The sequence below is a fragment of the Tribolium madens genome, unplaced genomic scaffold (assembly GCF_015345945.1).
Source record: "Tribolium madens isolate multiple individuals breed KSU strain unplaced genomic scaffold, Tmad_KSU_1.1 Scaffold_1;HRSCAF=32;Tcas5.2_LG8, whole genome shotgun sequence".
Taxonomy (NCBI): domain Eukaryota; kingdom Metazoa; phylum Arthropoda; class Insecta; order Coleoptera; family Tenebrionidae; genus Tribolium; species Tribolium madens.
Genome location: NW_025400984.1, coordinates 88,476 through 110,021, shown reverse-complemented (window position 1 = coordinate 110,021; position 21,546 = coordinate 88,476). Strand labels below are relative to the sequence as shown.

At 32.1% G+C, this 21,546-nt stretch overlaps 1 protein-coding gene across 2 annotated transcripts in view; it reads right to left on the bottom strand.

Annotated features, from left to right (window-relative positions):
* Positions 1–17,551, bottom strand: part of LOC123004453 (protein winged eye) — a 106,421-nt gene extending 88,870 nt beyond the window's left edge. For both annotated transcript variants that reach the window (XM_044397737.1, XM_044397738.1), the window contains exon 1: positions 17,205–17,551. The gene's annotated coding sequence lies outside the window, so the exon portion shown is untranslated. The remainder of the gene's footprint in view (positions 1–17,204) is intronic.
* Between the last annotated feature and the right edge of the window lie 3,995 nt (positions 17,552–21,546).

Sequence of the window (21,546 nt, the reverse complement as noted above, 5' to 3'; positions counted from 1 at the left end):
TTCCTGAATACGGCTCTTTTGGGTAGTACCACCAGCAGTGAAAAATTATTACGGTCGACCACAAAGCTGCTTAACCCTCAATAAAGCTTTTGCATACGTCAATCCCAAATATTCCTGGTGACGACTATAGCAACGTCACCAATACGCATATAAGTCACGGCTTGTTAAGGTGTGTATAAAAGGTCACTTAGCGTCATGGAAACATATACGATAATCCCTGTTTTAGATGTGGGAGTAGAAAAACAAATATACGAGTACATAGAAAAGATATGTTCTTTAGAGAGTGTACAAGTGCACAAATCAGACACTTTTGAACCTTTAACTAGATAAAGTAGGATGCAAACATTTAGACAAAATTAAAAACATAAAATTTAGAATTCCTAGAGTGTAAAAGTGCACTAAGGCGACACTTTTTAAAAATCAATTTTTAAAGGGGTGCAATGGGGTGTAGTAGTTTGTAACGTATTTCCGTTATCTTAAAAATCGGCATCATCCTCCTGCGTTGGTTTGAGTTGGCGAATCAAAAATAAACAGACTCACTTCACCGTTCCTCTTTGAAATTAATACAGTACAACTTCTGTAGTCCGGACAGATATCGGCCACCGGCCGTCCGGATTGAAGAGTTTTCCGGATTAGCGAAGTTTTTTTTTAGACTAATTTATAACAAAAAATCTAATATTTTTATTAGGAAACTAATTTATTCAGAAAATAGAAAATACAGGGTCAGTCACAGCAGAGTTACTTCTGAAATAATTTGGGCAGCAACCCATTATACAATTCACATAGGCGTCTAGCTTCCTCATTTTTAAAAATTATAAAATTAAATCCAAGAATACTTTGCATCTTTTCATTTTGACATTTAAAAAGTAACAGTCAATTTTCGTTAATACAATGTATTATTACACAAATAACAAAAGAGTGGACATGCTCTTAATCCATGGAGAATGCAAGAGAAATGCTCCTGCGGCAGCAGCTCTGTACTTGTAGAGGTATCCTAATCGAATGCATCCGGTTCCTGAAAGATTTAGAAAACTGGAAGCCAAGTTACGATAAGATTGGCCCCCAATGAAAAACCCCGTCAGAAGATTGCTACTGACCCGCATAAAATGAAATTAGAGTCCTTCAAGCAATAGACAATTACTTGTCATTTTGACGACTTCACTCATTTTCATCCAGCTCACATTGATTACTAAATTAATTTAAATTAAATATTATATCCAGTTACATACGCTAAAGATTGCAAACTAATTAATTTTCAAAGTAACTCTCCTGTGACTGACCCTGTATTTTTGAAAAATTCCACTTCTGAAAATTTGTAACTTTTTTAGAGTTATTTTCTGACGTCAAATAATAACATTTTAACCAAAATAAAACAACGGGCTACACATCAGCCGTTATCCATAAACAAAGCCTATGCGAAAAACGAGACTATAGCTGAGTCCCATACAAAGTACAGGTGTCCAGTTCTACAGAAAAAGCTTATGGAATTGTTTTGTGAATGGGCTATTTCCCAATTTATATCAGAAATCCACACGGACAAAGTCGCGAGAAAAATTGCTAGTATGGAATATGTAAGTAGGAGTTAAGTATTTGTCAAATTGACATTTTGAAAATTGAAAACACACGAAACAGCAAAACTAAAAAAAAACTATTTCTTTTTAAATCCATAGAAATACAGACAAGTAATTTGTGGCCTCGAAAACTGTAATTGACATAGTTACACAACTACGATACCTAATTTTTACAAATGATTTGTGCAGTTTAGCGCACTCAATGCGGTAAAATAAGGCAAAAATTCTAGGCTTTTAGAGACCATGAAAAAAAAGATACTTTATGGTAAATACAATTTATTAATGCCGAGGGAAGATACCGCACTAATTTATCTACTCGTATGTTGTATTCATAAATAAACGCAATTTATTTCTTCTTTTTTTTCGGCAAGACTCTAATCAACGCCATCTCATGGGGAAAATAGTAAACGCATAGACCAGTCATGATGTGCTCACAAATCAAAATTTGAATTATGTAATCGAAGAAGGGTCTTCGGCGAAAAAAATTTATACATCATTAATGCGTTCGATATTTTACAGTGTTCAATTTTACCTATTAAAGCTTCACGCCGTAAAATTATACCGTGCGATCCAAAAAAAAAAAAAAAAAAATAGAGTAGGCGACGATTAATACTCTACAGTTGGCAACACGTTGCAAACTGAGGGAAGTGAGTATTTAGGTTATGTGAAAACCATTGACAGTAATCTCGACTACCGAAATCAAACTATTTAAGTTGGTGGTGAAGAGAGACACGGTAAGACAACATAATGTAAGTCTTTTTTAAGGATCAATTGACAAGTGCCAAAGAATAAATTTGTTTCTTGGGCTAATTTTCGAATGTTTTTTTTTTTAGGGATTGATCCATTCTTTGTTGTACGGATTGAATATTCTCAGGTGTTCTTTTTGTAGGACGTCCTCTACCTTTTCTGCATAACACACTATCTGTATCTTTAAATAAATTCACGCATTTATGAATTTGATTGAGGAGCTGTTGGTAAGTAGCTGAAGAATCTGAAAATTTTTGTAGGAAATTTTCCACACAAACTGAAAGTGAAAATGACCGTTCAGCACTTCATCTTGTACAGCATTTTTGTAATAACTTGCAACAATAAAAAAAATTCTGCTCTAAAGTGAACATTATTTCACTCAAAATGAATCAAACCCAAACTTGTCAAAGTTTCCGCTGACAAGTCAAAAATCAGGATTACCATCTAAAAGACTTTAATCACCGCCTACTCTAATTTATTTTATTTTATTCGATTGCACGGTACCTATGGCACGTAAAATGTAAATAACAATTTGAATGCTCATTCACTCATTTCTTAAAAGTCAGTATAAAAATTTGTAATTTCAACCGTTCTTTTTATATGTCATGGTCATAGCCTGCTAACGTAATTGATTGATCTGTTTCAAACAGCTAAAATTTTAATGTACCAAAACAGAATTTTCTAAACGCGATGGTACTAACCGGCTGATACCGTAATAGCTCATTTATCTACAGGACAGTATAAAATAAATAAAATTTTATAATGAACATGTTATCACAACCTTTTTAGTTATAGCTGTTTACAGCTTTAAGATGATATTTAAATGATCGGCATTTATTAGATAGGGTAAACCAGGGTGAACAAAAAAATTAAGCCCTGTAGAACACAAGAAATTGTTTATTTAAACAAAATAAAAATACTATTATTATGTAATATACCAGGTGAACAAAAAGTATGGAACCAAGCGTTTTTTTCGTAAACTAAGCACTTTACGAAAAAAATAATTAGTGTAGCCTAAAGTACAATTAAAATGTAACCATTTATCAAGAATAACATTTTTTGAAATTTCTTTTAGTTTTCGAGTTCTGAAAAATTTTTTTTTTTTTAATGACAACCCACCATGGTAATTTTTTCAATTAAAGATTATGATCTAAAAATGACCTCTAATTAAATAAAATTGTTTTTTAGCCAGTACTTTTTTTAATTAATTGTTAAAGTTGCGTTCCGAACACATCAAGAAGATATTCCGAACTTAACCGAAGTGGTTGTTTCATGCATTTCATCATGGGAGAGTGCTGATTTCTATGCAGGTGCTTTGGGGTGGTTTCGAATAGACTAAAAGTAGAAGAAAATGATTTGTTATTAGATTTTTTGGTCCATCCGGAACCACCCCAAAGCACCTGCACAAAAAACCCGGCTCTCCAACGACCCAAGTCATGAAACGACCCCCTCGTTCAAGTTCGGAAAATCTTCGTAATGGGCACGGAACGCAACTTTAACAATTTATTAATAAAAAAATACTGACTAAAAACAATTCTGTTTAATTAGAGATCATTTTTAGATCACAATCTTTAATTGAAACAATTACCATGGTGGGTTGCCATTTAAAAAAAAATTTCCAGAACTCGAAAACTAAAAGAAATTTCGAAAAATGTTATTCTTAATAAATGGTCACATTTTAATTGTACTTTACCCACACTAATTATTTTTTTTTTGTAAAAAGCTTAGTTTACAAAAAAAACGCTTAGTTCCATACTTTTTATTCACCTGGTATGTACGTAACAAGTTAACAGTTAACGTCTTAAAGACAAAACAACAATTTGAAAAAAAAATATTTGTTTTCATCAAATTCACCATTTCACCCATGCATATGGGTGAAATGGTGAACTTACTTTTTCTGCTTTTTACCCCAAATATCATACATTCGACTCATATCTTGTTTAATCTTCGTGCAACCAAAGTTGGCATCTAACACATTTTATCCAATTCACTTCCTTTTTAGTGCTATTTTAATAAAAATTTTATAAAATATAAAATTTAAAAAAATTATAAATTTTTATAAAATGTGGGCATCTTTGCCTGGAACAATGCTGATATGGTTAAAAGTTTTACTTAGACCGAGAAATACGAGTACATGTAAAAAAAATCGTTCACCGTATCACCCATGCCCGAGTTCACCATTTCTCCCATTGGCCATGGGTGAAACGGTGAATAATGCGGCATGCAGTTCAAAATACTAGAGGCAACGATGTCTACCTTATGTATGTACATAGTGTATAAGCAGTCTAAAAAGGCAGAACATATCAAAAAATACCTTGCGGACTAGACTACCTGAAGCAACATCTACAAACGCCTGCACCGTATAAAAATTATTAAGCATCGGAAACAGTTTTGTACAAATTACTTACGCTATTCAAAACGGGACTAATTTTTGAATAGGTGCTCGCTGCACAAATGATCATAAACAACTGTCATAGAAAATTACAGAGATATCTCTCTGCCCTAAAAAGAAATAGAGTAATTCACCATTTCACCCGATTCACCATATCACCCTGGTTTACCCTACATTCCCGTTCACAGATAACCCAAACACAATTTATCGAAAATTAAACAGTAGTGGGTAGAATTCTTCTAAACGACGAACACTATACTAAGACAATGTCGATAAATACAAAGTGATTCACAATGACTGAATATGTTGGCAATCCTGACCCTAATTTCTAAAGCTTACCACTAGAGTACGCTTTTGATGAAGAACAATTCAACAATCTTGTGGGGTTGGACGTCAAGTATTTGTCAAGCAAAAGCGTATCCGGTTGCAGTGTTTCAAATTATTAACAAAAATACTTTCAAATCTATTGCCAACAGACTCAGTCTTTCTGGATCACTTCTCACAAAACTGCAATTTAGTCCTACGTTACTAACAAAAATTTCAAATTTAAGAGCCTTAATATCATAACTCAAAGTAATAAAAACAGTCAGCAAACTAAAGAAGGAAGCAAAGAACACAAGCGCTAGAAAGAGAAGAAAGAAAAATCAATACTGAGCGCATGATGCTTTTGATATAATATTGTGTAACATCTAAAAAGAAAAAAAAAACAATTGAGCTCTTCGCACATATAACAGAAAACGTACACAAATAATTAATAATAATTAATAATTACAAATGCAGCATTAAAAAAAATCGATGAATAAATTCTGAATTATCATTATGCAGAAATAATAATGTTCAAATGGGCAAGCAGCACCTCTCATCTCCACACAGTGCAACCTCACGTGAAGTGCAGTGTGTACTTATCCATTAGACAGTGATGCCAAATGAGATTAAGCGCTTGTCCCTAGATTGTAGCGTCAAAATTCATTAGAATTCCCTAAACAGAAAATGTGCTAATTAAAAACAACAAGAAAGCATCAAATGCGTTAACTTGACAAAGTTACAATATTCATATTGAAAGTTTAGTAATTTTTGAAACTGTGCCAAGTGTGATAAAATTTTAAAATCTTGACGTTTTTATTGAAAATATAAAAAATCCCGACATTATTGAAAAAATTTGAAAAAAAATCATTGTCAGAAAAATTACTAGAATTAGCGAAAATTTCCCTAATCTGGCATCACTGCCATCAGATCGAAGATCAAAAATTGTCCTCTCCCGCCTTCGACTTGGTAGTTGGTCACACCAAGATGACTGAAGCACCTTTATGCCCCCTACTGTGGAAATAGGCTTACAGTCGAATACATCATCGAACACTGTAACCACTGATTACTATAACCAACTAAAAATACACCATACTCCAGGACTCCACGATGATTACAGGAGACTATTCCAGGACTGGCTGACCCTCAAAAAGTGTTTCTGGTAACTATAAATTGTATACACGAAATATGATTAGTATTTGTAACAGTCTCCACAAATGACCCTCTGTAGTTGATGCAGCATATTTAAATAAAAATCAAAAAATAATGTATACATATGTAGATATACAGGGTGCGCCAGAACTCGCGCCCCAGAGAAAAATGTCAAATGCCGGCGGCAATAGGTCGCCAAAAAGTGCAGCCGAAGAAGTAATTTTTGCTTGCATAAGAGAGTTATTAGACTCTTAAATCCACCAATCCCAGAAGGGCACCTCAAGGTGTGATTGAAAAATTATATACGTTGCTATGTTACGAAAATAATACCAATTTGCCCAGAATTTTCATTAAATAGCTGGTTTACTGGAATTTTTAGTTTGACATTTATTAATTTGTGGGTGACATTACCTGCAAGTTTGCAGTATTTTTCTCGCATAAGAGGTTGTACACGAGTATAATGAGACAGAATCGTTAATTATTATCAACAATTATCAAAAATTATTTTGAAACATTCTGGAAATTCCTGATGAACCGACTTCTTCACAGGTATTGTTCCTTCTCAACTTTTTCTTCGATCGATAAATGAATTTTAGAGCTTGAAAACTAGTGCGTTATCTTTATGAAACAAAGAAGCAAGTGAGAGTGAGACCAGACAAACATGAAGAAGTACGCAAGTTTCTTTATTTACTTTAATGCAAAATTAACAGAAAAATGTACTTTTTAGAAAGGGAGTCACGTTATGTTGATATTATTGACAAACCACATGATTCCTCGAAAGACCAGCCCACAAATTCACCGAAAAGCGTTGCTGATATGCCCTCGGAATTAAAACATTTGGATTTTACTTTCCAGCAGCAAAAAGGCTCATTTTTCGTACTAAACACAAACACCGCAACATTCTTCTGGATTTTTTAATGAAAAAGCAGCCAAGGGGTTATAGTAAGCTCATGTGAGTGGAAGAAAGCAACAATAAATTTTGAGGTTAGAATTTCTCTCCTGGACAAAAATGCCTAAATACGAGAGTAAAACTACAATTTTAATATTAAAATTAGTAACCTGTTTTACTTAAACACAATTTCTTATAAAAAGTACATCTTTCTGTTAATTTTGCATTAAAGTAGATAAAGAAACTTGCGTACTTCTTCATGTTTTTCTAGTCTCACTCTCACTTGCTTCTTTGTTTCATAAAGATAACGCACTAGTTTTCAAGCTCTCAAATTCATTTATCGGTTTGTTAATCTGTATCAGATCGAAGAAAAAGTTGAGAAGGAACAATACCTGTGAAGAAGTCGGTTCATCAGGAATTTCCAGAATGTTTCAAAATAATTTTTGATAATTGTTGATAATAATTAACGATTCTGTCTCATTATACTCGTGTACAACCTCTTATGCGAGAAAAATACTGCAAACTAGCAGGTAATGTCACCCACAAATTAATAAATGTCAAACTAAAAATTCCAGTAGACCAGCTATTTAATGAAAATTCTGCGCAAATTGGTATTATTTTCGTAACCTAGCAACGGATATAATTTTTCAATCACACCTTGAGGTGTCCTTCTGGGATTGGTGGATTTAAGAGTCTAATAACTCTCTTATGCAAGCAAAAATTACTTCTTCGGTTGCACTTTTTGGCGACCTGTTGCCGCCGGCATTTGACATTTTTCTCTGGGGCGCGAGTTCTGGCGCAGCCTGTATACAAAATGTTTCAAGATTAACAGCAATCAAAATTAAGTAATTCTTGTAGTTATAACCCAAACGATAGACTTTTATTAAGAGAAGCACTATTCGCTATAAAAAATTATCCACTAAAAAACAAACTTTCATTACAAGAACAAAATTGTCTTTGTGTCGAAGGAATCAACTTCATTGTCTTAAACAGGAACACTGGGAATGAGTCTGAATCATCAAAACACTTATTCACAAAGAATCAGAGATATTAGAACAAGACAAGAGGCTAATTGTTTGCGTTAAACGTTTAAAGTTGTAGGAAAACCGAGTTATGTTATTGTTTTTATTTGCCATTTCCCAAACACCTATTTACTACATATTTGAGTCATATGAAAACTAAGTACTGTGCTAAGTGTAAGACTGTATTTACTTTATCCGGTTTTATCCGGTATCCGGTTTTATCCGGTATCCGGTTTTATCCGGTATCCGGTTTTCGTAATTACCAGTTTTAAAAATATGTTCGCAAGTAACTGTTCCAAATTTTTTATAGGAATAATACTTGATCAAACGGTTGCAAACTTATTATAAAAAAAAAAAAAAAACAATTCCCATATTGTATGTAACTGTGACTGTAATAGTTATTTATTTATTTAAGTTGTATAACTTTTAACAAACTTCTTCATTTTTTTATCTTTACAAATAAAACAGTCTAAAAATTGTTATAATCATAAAGTTTTAATTTTTGTGTACCCAATAATAACGAGCAAATAATCTGAGTATCTGCTTGGTTCAATTTTGTCACGATATCAGTTAATAATCTGATGTTTGATCGTAATTAATTTAATGACGCTTCTTTAAACCGACCCTAAGAGAAAATGCAAACTAATGACATTTTTCAACATTAGGTACTTGATATTATTGTTTTCCACTGTTTACTTTAATCCATTTATTAATTGACAAATATCTTAACAACTATTGGTTTTAAGCATATGGGATTAAAACTTTTTAAAAGACAATTAAACAAAGTATCCAAAAGTGGTAAAACATATACATATAGGCTGTTTCATTTAAAAAACTAAAGTTGATATCACTTCCGATGAAACAGGAAGCAGCATTGATTGCAGCATATATCCCAAACAGTAGATAACTATAAACTGTCCAACTTGGTTCCAAAAAGTATTGTCATATCTTTAAAAATAATAGTCATGACTTAAAACGTTTATAATCCAGCCTCTGTATATTAAACAAGTGATTCAAAACTGTCGAACCAACTCTCGAATGGTGAAAGAAGACTTTCAGCTAATCATAAAAATAAATGCAAATTTTTTTTCAAACCTTTTTTTTGAGAAACAACAGAACAGATAATTTCCATATTATCGTGTAGGCACTTCAGTTCTTTTGTTTCCATTGTCAAATTTAACTTGTTGTTGAATTCACTAGTTTGTTAAATCTGTCTATATTTGCTTGAATTTTTCAGTGCAATAGAGGCAATTAACTTTTTGGGCCTTTAGCGATAAAGAAACCCCAACTGTAAAGATCTGTTTTCTTCGAGGTTGCTTCAACAGCCAGCTGGTCGCTTTGGTAACAATTGCTTTACAACCACCCTCATTAAATCCCTCATAAATAAAAACTTCGTTATTCTAACTCAGTAGAAAGAAAAGTTCATTTTTCTCTTGATTTTGGACTTAAAATAATTTTTCTCTGCTTTTTAAGTCCTATCAATTGGCGGTTTTATTATTTTGATAATGAAGTCACTTTGACAAATGAGTTTACACAAGTTAAATAACAAAAATGTTTGTGAAAAACATAATTTTAATAAATAGCAACTCAAAAGAACAGCGTTAAGATAAAAAACAAACATTTTTAACAAAAAGTATCATTATTTAATTAATAAATTAATTCTCAAAGTGGCATAGTAGTATAGTTGTCGATGTGATAGGAAGTAGAGAAAAAAGTCGAAAATCAAGAGAAAAATTAACTTTTCTTTTCACTGAATCAGAATAATGAAGTTTTAAGTACAGATTTGCTCGTTGGTGAAGCAAAAAATGTATTTCCTTTGCAGTGTTGACGTAAAAACAAAGTTACCTACTGTATATTAAGAAGCACTATTTTTCATTTTTATGTTAAAGAAAATTTTATATTTGCTATAGTAAGTAATAATAACAATTCACCATTAGGCTCGCCATTGGGTAACTGCATGTTGAAATAGTATATTAAAATACAAGTTGCAGAAGATATCTATTTAAGAACAAATTTGACATTGAGAGCTTGAAGAACCTTCTGTAAAGAGTGTTTTATACTATTTTTTCTATTTTGCCGCTTTATATCATTTTATAAATTAAAAGTCAAAAATTTTAAACCTAAGAAATTGTGCGACGGTTGGTGACATTTATGTGGAATAATTTTAGGCGGCTGTAAAAAATAAAAAAACAAAAAATTAATTTGAATTGTCAGTTTCTTATTTTCACATTTGAAAATGAATAGTGAAGAAAGTCCGTCACTAACGTCGCGCCGCCAAATATTCGGCAAATTGCCCAAAAATCCTTAAAAAATTTATTATCAGAAAAATCCAAAACACAATACGAAAAAGAATTTAAAAAATTTGAAGAGTGGCGCCGTCAAAATAACATACAAAGAATTTCCGAAAACATTTTTTTCTATTTCGGTGTTAGAATAAGTCTTTTCCAGCACCCAAATGACGTCATTTGCGTGCTGGAATAAATCGTTCGCGGTAATTTAATTTTAGTGACGGACTTTCTTCACAATTCATTTTCAAATGTGAAAATAAGAATAATTTTTATTTTTTACAGCCGCCTAAAATTATTACACACATAAATGTCGCCAACCGTCGCAAAATTCTCTAGAAAAAAAAATTAATTTGCGTTTTTTAATTTATAAAATGATATAAAGCGGCGAAATAGAAAAAATAGTATAAAGCACTTGTTGCAGAAGGTTCTTCAAGCACTCATTTGTTCCTCAACTCGCCGCTTCGCGGCTCGTTTCGGAATTTCAAATTTGTGCTTGAAAGATACCTTCTGCAACTTGTCCCTTAATATACTATTACTTGCCCATTTTGATCTTCAAGGCCAAAAGTATAAATCATCTACTTTATGGAGAACCTATTCGATGCAGAGATCATGTTCAAGTATACATATGGATGTGGATATATCAAAGTACAGTAAATTACAGGTAGATACTTTTAAAAAGATCATCTCAAGGCTACACGCCAAAAAAATCTCAAATTTTAGAAGAAATGATAAAATATACCTGGCGACAAAATTAAAACCTAATTTTTTATATTTATAGGTACTATTGTGACTTTATATCTGATAAACTTTTAGGTTAGCTTGATAATGGGGTATAATGGGGCATGTAGGAGCGAGGAACTGACGAATTTGTCTGTTGACGATATTGAATATAAATCAGATTCCATCTTGGTTTCCATACCTAAAACAAAAAACGACGTACCTAGACAATTTCTAATAACAGATCAACACTGGGTTGATTTAATTAAAAAATATGCTAACTTAAAACGTAAAAAATTTACACATAAGCGAATTTTTTTAACTTATCGTAATGGTTGTTGCGTTAATTCTCCAATTGGTATCAATTCTATGGGAAAAGGACAAAAAAAAATTGTTTTTCTTAAGTTGCCAAACCCAGAACGTTTAACAGAACATTGTTTCAGAAGGACTAGTGGGACAATTTAGCTAACTATGGTGGAGATTTGCTGACCATTAAAAATGGACGCTGGAAATCTTCGGCTGCCAAAGGTTATGTTGAGGCTTCCATAAAGAAAAAAATTGAAGTGTCACAAATGCTGGGGTCTAAGCAAGCTGATTCAGTCTTACCTCGATGTTTCATCATTTCAGAACAACGGCCTGATTATAGCACAAATAGAAACATTTCTGTTATAGGCAACAGTAACGTTCATCAAAGTATTGTGACGGACCAGAATTTACGTGGTGTCACTATAAATTCCCAAGACACATCATATGTAACAGTTAATGTGTATAATAATTGTACTTTCCACGGTAATAATTTAAATTAAACTCCTTTTGATTATTTATTAATTTGCTTTGTTCTTTGTCAGATTTATTTTTGACGCATGTCAGTTGACAGTTCAACGCTACCAACATTAATACAATAAATTTTACTAGTCTATTCTAGCACGCCAACGACTTATGAAAGCACTCAAATGACGTCATTTGGGTGCTTTAATAGACTTATTCTAAACGCAAAATAGAAAAACACATTTAAACTTCCCGCCATTTAATATACAGGGTGGCCCAATGAAAACGAGCCACCCCGAATATCTCATAAGCTAAAAAACTTTGCAAAAAACGCCGAAACAGATCAATTTTGTTTTCGAGGGAGACATTTTTTAACGTACCTAATTTTTAAAGCACTCCCAGTAACCCCCTAACCTCAACTTTAAAATTTTAAATGGCACTACCCCACTTGTGGTACATCAAACGAAAGCTATTTTAACAAGCTTTTCAAGATTTTTTACCAAAATTGAATCAGACCATCCATTCATGAAATACAAAATGTTTAAAAAAAAAAACGAACCACCTTAGAAAAACCCCAAAACAAGATAATTTTGTTTTTAAAAAAGACATTTTTTGATGCAATTTTAAAAGCACCCCCATTAACCGTTTAACTTCCCCCACCTCAATTCCGTAATCTTAAATAACACCGACTCTGTTCTTTAAATCTTTTCCTAAAGTTGAATGTCATTAATTATTCATAAGGCATCCGCAAAAAGTAATGTTTCTAATTAGTAATTACTTCTAATATAAACTATTAAAATAAATTATAAAAAAATTAACTAATGTTGTTATAATTATAATTTTTGGTAACAGTTTAGTATAATTGGAAACGTTAAAAATACATGTAGCAGTATGGTTTTTTCTTTATTACTTCACAAAATTATCTCAAGAATTCATTTCCGTTGTCGGAAAGTTGACATTTTTGCTTACAACCATTGTACATCCATCTACTCTTTCAAATTTGACAAGTTTTGAAAACGTTAAAAATAATAGATATACGAATAGGTATACCTACTGTACCCATCGTTGAGATCAGTTGAGATAACCTATTGAAATATAATTGTTTCAATAACCCAGAGTTAGGGCGCTGGTCAATAAATATGTAGAATGCACGTTTTTAGTGATTTAAATGCCAGGTTAGGCTCTAACTTCATTCTTTACATGAGGTGTATTAAATTATTGCGTATAAAAAAAGAAGTCGTAAATTGGGAATGAATAATTATGTAGATAGGTAGAATGGCCCCCGCGCAAGGATACTAAAAGAAAAAGGACGTTGCAAACTGTGAATCAATTATAAAAAGGGTTAGCATGGCCCCTGCGCAAGGATGCTGAAAGTAAGATGTAAATTGGAAATAAATGTTGTAGGTCGTCAGTAATCAAACCGACATGTTGCTTGTATGTACACCATGTATGTAAACACCATCCTAATACCACTACATAACCTAATAACTTCCATAGCTATAAAAATTCAAATAATAATTTAAGACCTGCATAATTTTACTAGGCTAAAACTGGATATGAATTCTTGAGGAAGTTTAATGTATGTACAGTAAAAATTCGCAATTCGAAAAGCTATGTTTAACGTTTCCATCTATACTAAACAATTACCTTATTTTTGTTTCTTTATTGGGTGATAAAGGAGAAGGGATATACCTAAAAAATAGCAATAGTTCTTAAGTTTTTTTGGTCGAACTGCTGTTTTTGCCGATATTTTATGAATGTATAGAAATCATTGCATTTTGGAAAAAAGCTTTTAAAAAGATTTTAATGCTTTCAACAAAAGTAATAACGAAAGTTGTTTCTTTTGACGAGTCCTATTAGTGGTTAAAATATTTGCTCGCAATCCTCAAACACCCTGTATATACCACCCTCCAATAATAATAAATATTCAGTATTACAATAATAAGTCCGAAAATTAATAACATTCTTGCGCAGGGGCCATATTTTGTTGTTAATTTTGATTAACGTTACTGAACTTTTATTATTTTTACTGTGCAAAATCGATTCTTTTATTGTGCACTTTTGTAGTGAACAAATTACAATAAAATACTGTGCATGCTTTACTTGATATTTATTATTTTTTCTGTGCAAAGTTTTATATTATACTGAACATTCATAGTTCTTTACTGTGCAAAAAATTAATTAAATACTGAACATCTATCATTTTATACTAAACAAAAATTATAAATATATGTTCAAATTTATTGTCGGATCAGCTCCACATTTTTGATTGTTTAATACTAGACAATGCATCTCATGGTTATGTACCGCAATAGAAACAGCGTTTTTCGAAGCATATTTGAGAACGATTATGACGACATCAGTGTCAAGAAATATACAAACCAGGAGAGCTCCAGGTACGGCTACAATCTCAACTACAGATAAAAGTCTGTTCTTTCGTTTGAGTTACAACTCAAGAGCACAATTGTGTTGAGATAAAAGATTTAACCCAAAACCACAAACTCAGACAATTTTTAGAAAAATATACAGAAAGAAAACTAATAGATGTATTGGTAATCTGAAGAGTTTATGTTTCCTAAAATCATATAAAAAAATTACGGACATAATTCAAACTAACGTTAAAGATAACTACAGGGTTTGCTGGAACTCACGTCCCAGAGAAAAATTTCAAGTAAGATACGATAACAGGAATATCAAAAAAAAAAATTTTTAAATCCTGTCTCAAAATTTTTGACATTTGTTTTTTGTCATTTGACATTTTAATGATACTAATGGTGGAGTTATGCTTTCATATTTAAAATTTATGATTTAAAATTTAATTTAAGTATTAACGAATTTCACATTTTACTAAATTTTCGAATTTATACTTCTAAATTAACCAAAAAGTACTTAATTTAAAGATAACCGATGTAAATCTCTTATTTCACACAAACATTTGTTAAACTAGTGATAATTTGTGAGAATCTATAAACTACAATTATACTTGAACAGTTTCGACAAGTGTAGCATCTTTCATATTAATTCTTATTATTTCAGAAAAAAAGTTTCACTTTTCAAAGTGATTAATGTCAGAATGACATGGTTCTGACAGTCACAGATTTTATCAATTTTATTTGTCTTTTAAGGTAAAAAGTTAAAAGTTGACGAACTCTTAAATTAAATCTTAAATACTTAAGCTTAAATGTTAAATCATAGTTCTCGGTATAAATGTTACCACTGAAAATATATAATCCACTAATTATCTTTTGCCAATAAAAGCCACAAATAACATTAAAGAAAGTTACAATTCAGGATACATCTTCCATCGGCACAATACTCAATGATAAAGTCTCAACTGAACGTCTGGCATAAATAACATAAATATTAAAAAAATATACTAAACTATAATAATTGGTTTTCTGAAACGGCAAAGTGAAGGTTATAAACCTAAAGTGTTATCTACACAAGAATTTGATGACTTCTTACAGAAAGCACCAACAAAGGTAAATGGTTCTTACAAAACATCGATGTAATTTATTGTTACATTTATATTTTTTTGGTTATATTGACATTCGGAGTAGCAGGTGCCTGTCACAACGATGAGCTTTTACACATGACTGTAAATGATATTGAAAATTTAGGGATACTGGGTGTTTGTTTTTCGAGCTCCACCATAGGGATCTCGGTTATTATAAGAGAAACGAGGTAGGTTAAATTGGGCAAAGTCACTTTTCACAATGTTTTTTTCTGTATGAAAAAGCACATAATTCAAGTAAAGATACTCAAACTTTACTAATAATTGGGTCGTAGCACATATTTTTTTATTGCATATTCTGAATCTTTATTAAAAAATAATTGACCCATGTTTTGGTGTTTTTTTTAAATCTTAATTTTAGTAGAGAAAAATATATCAAAAACTCATAAAATGAAATAAATTCAAAACGCGGGCGTTTTATTTGAAGAGGTAATAATCCGTTCTTTGCGCTCATTGGCTGTTTGAATGTCGGTAATGCAGATTGCAGATCTTTTTTAAGGTTATATTTTGGTGTTTGTTTATTTTAATATTTGTGTTCTGTGTATACAATAATAATTATGATGCCAAAGATGATTACATTTAAGCGTTGTGCTTAAACATCCGCCATATTATTCCACTTGCCACTGTCAGTTGTCAGTGCTTTTGGGATTGTTACGTAGTAAAGCGAGAATTTATCTCGGGTTTAAATTCTACCCCAAGCTTAATAATCGAAATTATAGTTTTTCAAACTCTCCCAAGTTAATTTTATTGATGGATTGCTTCTTTGTAAAGTAATCTCTAACGTATAAAAGTAAAAACACACAAAAACTCCGATGGATGCAAACGACCCTATTCAGTGTTGCCATTTTTTTGTTACAATTAATATACACATGCGTGCCTACGGAGAACTATCCGGATCCGAAGTACAGTGATGGACTGTGAATTTCGTCCACCCAATTTCAATGACAGATTAAAAGTGTAAATTAGTCTTTAGGTTTTCCTAACCTTGTTTCAGAATGCTCGATGCTTCTTGCTGCTTTTTACCTTTGTCCTTTGAAGTGGTAGTCCTTGGTATGCCCAAAAGTATAGAGACACGTCTTTGAGACATACCTTCTTGTACCAGAGAGATAATTTTTATTTTATTAAACGCACTTACTGCTGGCATATTTGAATTTGATTAAATTTGATAATACGTATTTGAATGTCAGTTATCACTAGAGTGAATTTTTGTGAATTTACTGAAATTGGGTGGACTAAATTCACTGTCCATCACTGTATCGGTAGCCATCGCCACTGCTGTCACTTTTCACGTTTTTTCTGTATGAAAGAGTGGATGAGCTTCTTGGCTCAAAATTTGTCAGTAGTGTTCAGTTGTAACAGATTATTCTTTTATATACACAGAAATTAAAGGTTTTTGACCTATTTCACCTCAAAAAACGCAATTGCGACGTTGCCAGTGAGGTGATGGCTATGGTACGGTATTACTCATTCTTAGTTGAAACATTGGTTTTCTTTTGGTTTATTTTATTATTCCGGGGGTTTAAATAAAAAAAAATATTCTTTCATTTTGTATTGGAACAAAGATGAGGTACGCCTTAATCTGTAAAAATAATCATTTCAATGGTGCAATAAAAACATTGCTAACATTTCTATTATTAAGTAAAGCGGCCACACGGTATATTTTCATTCGAATATTACCGACGGATTCGTCACAATTTTCATTCTTTAAAAAAATGCGATTCGCAAAGTGAAGTTAGGAATTGTTAAAATATGATCAACAGCATCTGTCTGCTTTTTCTGACATTAAATGAAACTGTATATTAGTTCTATGGCGTTTCTAAAACACGAAAGACAAAACTTACATGTAGGGGTAGTCCAATATCCGAAAATCAATATGCCTAAAATCCTGCTACACACTTCCGCCAACAAACAAACAAACTTAATCACTAATTAAAAGAGGCTTTACATCCCAACACGATCACATCTTTCCTTTAGTTGAAATATTTCACAGATAAAAACACACAACACGGGAATAGCACCAAGTCGATTATAACCAATCACAATCACCCCGAAAGTTATCAACGCGTTTCTAAGTATGTTTTATGCAGTTTCGTTCCGAAATGGCGTTTAAATCCGAATTCTTCTGTGTACCGGTTTACAAGAATTTGATTGTTTGCAATATATTTCGTTTCCTAACACAGTGATGGCGTTGGCGCACTAAAGTCCTCGAGGGGAAGGGACCCCGACAAGAGCTGCATCGGTCACATACGGAAATGTTCGGACCATAATCAGCAACTATTTACGGACACGCTGCCGAGCTATGTTGCCAGATCTGGTGAAATTTCACCAGTTTTGATAATAATTTTTTTCTAGTTTGCGTTCGTACTAAGGTCTATTATGAAACCCAAAACAGTTTCGTGAACAAAAACAGTGCTATAAAAATTATACTAAAAAGAGGGAAATTTAGTCTTATAATGTTGACGACCTAACCGTTTTTCCATTGAACTGTCAGTGTCTAATCGGTCTAACGCAAATGAAATTATTCGAATACGAAATTTTTGCTGTGTTTGGTTTAATTAATCATCGCAAAAAATATTCCGAATGAACATGATTATAGTTGTGCTTACGCATACCTTTAGATCATAGGACAAAGTAAAATAAAAGGTACTTACTGTTTTGAGACTTTTGTGGTTAGGTAGGTTTTGCCATCAACTTACTGAAAAATATTGGCGTGTGATCTCACAGGGAGTAAACTGTTCATCGTATTTGCCGTCAAGGTCGGTATTTCTAACGCCGTACATTGCAAAACGTCTTCGACACCTTCGAAATTCATTTTTACGAATAAAATAATGACGTTTCAAATTAATTTATTTCATAGCCACCTAGCTACCATGCAATGTTGCCAACTGCCGTAAAATTCCCTACATTCCAAAATTTTTATTTTTTTGTTTAAAAAAGTGCAAAGTAGAAAATATACTGTTTGATATCTCCATTATAAGGCATTTTGTCGCACTTACTGCTTCTTATAAAACTCGTATATGCTATTATGCTGTATCTTGTCAAGATTTATAAAGTAAAAAGGTTGCCTCGTAACTTGGACTGAGAGACACTAAAGAGCGAGTAAGATAGCTATATGGTGACGTCAGTGGAGTGATGCTCAATCAGCTGCAGGTTGCATGCAGACTGTCAGATTAAAAAAAGGTGACCAACCGTCCTGATTTAGCCAAGACATGTTTAGGTTTTTATTGTCTTGTCCTGTTTTACATTTATGTCTTGATTTGTCTAGATTTAAGGACCAACGTACCTAACTGTGCAATTTTTTGAGATTTTCATTTGCAGCGAGAACAAAGTATCTTTCAAGTTAAAGTCTTCTTTTTGTCGTCAATTTTGATTCTGAATTGGTCATCTTATGTCAGATTTCAGATTTGTGTTGTTATTATTGTGTTGCATCTATACTTTATTTACCACATCTTCCTTTATAGATCTTGTATGCTTCTAGCCTTATTCTTAACGTTATTACTCAATATCGCAAAAACTATGGATCGTAGAATTTTTTTGATCCGTTGCATCGTGTTCAGTGGGTAATTTTACGTCTAAAAAAACATATTTCAAGCGTTTTTAAACTCAACAAATTCGAAAGTTTTTAAACTTGACCCAATAACGTTTTGTGCACTTTTTTGAGTCTTTGAGATCACTAGAAATGTAAAAAACATTATATGCATCAATTTGAAAGTTAAAAATTTTCTAATTTTTGTCGAGATTTTTTGACCATGCTATTTTACCTTTCGACCTGTCATTATTTGATGTTCCACAGACATCCGTTTATGAATGCAAGAATGACTCGATTACAAATTATCTTGATCTCTCGAAACAAATTAGTCAGAACAATAAATTCAATATAATTCAGTATGAGTGGAAAAAGGTATTTTTTATTGTAATCATCCGAGAAAGGTAATTTTGTACGTTTAATAAGAAAACGCAATGAATTTAACATTATTGTATTTCCATCATTGTATCTGCACCAGCACAAAAACAGGTAACTAGGATCAGAAAATCTTAACATTTGTAGGAGTAATCTGGTATGATTTTTGCTTTTTGTCCTCTGCCAAAATTAGGGAATCCCGGCAAGATAGCTCCTGAACTAAATTTGCTCTTTCCGTTCAAACAAGTTTTCAAATGAAAAAAAAAAGAAAAATGGAATTTTTAAGAAATACAGTAAACAAATTGTTTTTTTACAATTGGATGTTGTTCCTGAATTAAAAAAGTACCTGACACACAGTATCATAGAGTTTTTATCTCATTTTGAGTATTTGAAACGCATTGCAAAAAAGCATTATTTAAATTGCATGAAAAACGTACAGTAACATAAGTATAATCAAAAAATTTCTTCCGTACAGTTTTGTTACAAAAAAATAAAATTGTCAAAAATAAAAGTTTCTTTAAATTTATTTTTAAACTGCACGGACAAAAAATTTCAAATTAATGTTTATTGCTGCTAAGGCCATCAAAAAGTTATGATAATATTTTTAGAATTTTTAAATAACGATTAATTTTTTTATTCAGTATAGGTAGTTTTACCCTAAAGGGACGGTGTTCCCTACACTCTGATCTGTGGATAAATTATCGCGATTTTATTTATTTAGCATAAAACTGAATCACAATTATTATAAAGTAATTCCAATTTTATGAATAACATGAAGTGACGTGAATAAATAAAAAGGAGAACATTTTTGTAGTTTTGTATCTGTAATTGTAGAATATCAGAAATAAACAGCGCCGTGCACGTAAAGACGTCAATCAACTAAAGTTTAAAGAGGCAAACTCCACGTTGTTCAGAGAGAGAAACAGAGAGAGTGATAGAAGAGAGGTCATTTCGTGGGAGGAACTGCATATAAGAAATACGATAAAACGAAATGGAAAACATCACGAAGTAGGTACAGTTTAAAAAGAGAGTTGGTGATAAAAACACACACGACACGTTTTGTGAGTAACAAAGATACCCAATAAAATTATGTACGATTTAAAACTGGTTGTAAACAACGTATAGTACTAAGCGAGACAGCATGCTTGTAATTTGTATTGGAAAAAGATAAAGAGTGCACTCTAAAACGAAAAGCGGGAAGAATGATATAATGTTGAATAGAGTAGGGTTGAGGTAGGTGTTACGTTGTTACGTAATAGAACAGTTCTACAATCGGGATTAGAGAAGTATTTTTAAACCAAGACGTATATAAATAAATTAGGCCTGCAGAAGATGATTAATAAGAAATTTATTAAGTATGTTTGGTCAATAATAGTACATTACAAGCGAGGTGATAAATATGGCATTACCCTGAGTGCTTACGTATACCATCGAGAGGCGCCAGCCTCGAGATCGGATAAAACACAAGGGGTAATGCCATTACCACCGAGGTTTGTATGCTATTTTATTCACAATCACATTATTTTCAGTCAAAAATTTGAGTAAAATAAAATTCTAACATAATATAGTTAACGTCCAAACGTGGTAGGTCATCCAATGACGTTTGATTTTTGACATTTCAGAAATGTCAATGAAAACATTGAAATAATGTGTGATTCTGATTTAAAATCGTCGAAATGGAGCAGTGTACTCCCCCAGAAGTAAGAGAAACTACTACAGAAGCAATTAAATAATAATTTAGCAAAATAATATGCGAAACTTGACAATTTGAAAGAAAAAATTCCTGGCATTTTTTGTAATTTTAAGGTTAGCTATCCTGCATATTACCAAAAGAAGTAATATTGTTACTCCTCATGAGATTTAATGATGTATCCCTACTTTTAAAAGGTTAGTAATCGGTAACGGTTAATCTGTGTCAAAACATCTGAAAACGGTCGGGCCGACCCAAAACGTGCCCGCTCGAGAGCCGAGTTTGTGACATTACTTGTGAAGTAGTTTGTACACACCTGCCGCATTTGCTGCCTGTCGTCTCCGCCGTCCAATGCTTTCGATCCTAGATAAGTTTAGACCTAGTATGGCGATTCCGCGATCTATTTATTAGTAGAAATCCTTTTATATTCTAGTTTCATTCATATTTATATATTTTTTTCAATTTTCTTTACTTAATTTCACATTCACCATTGTAAGGGCTATATTATTTCATTTTCATTTATTTTCTTTAATCTAAACATTTAATTTAATTTTTTTATCAAAGATACATTCTAAGTTTTTTAATACATATA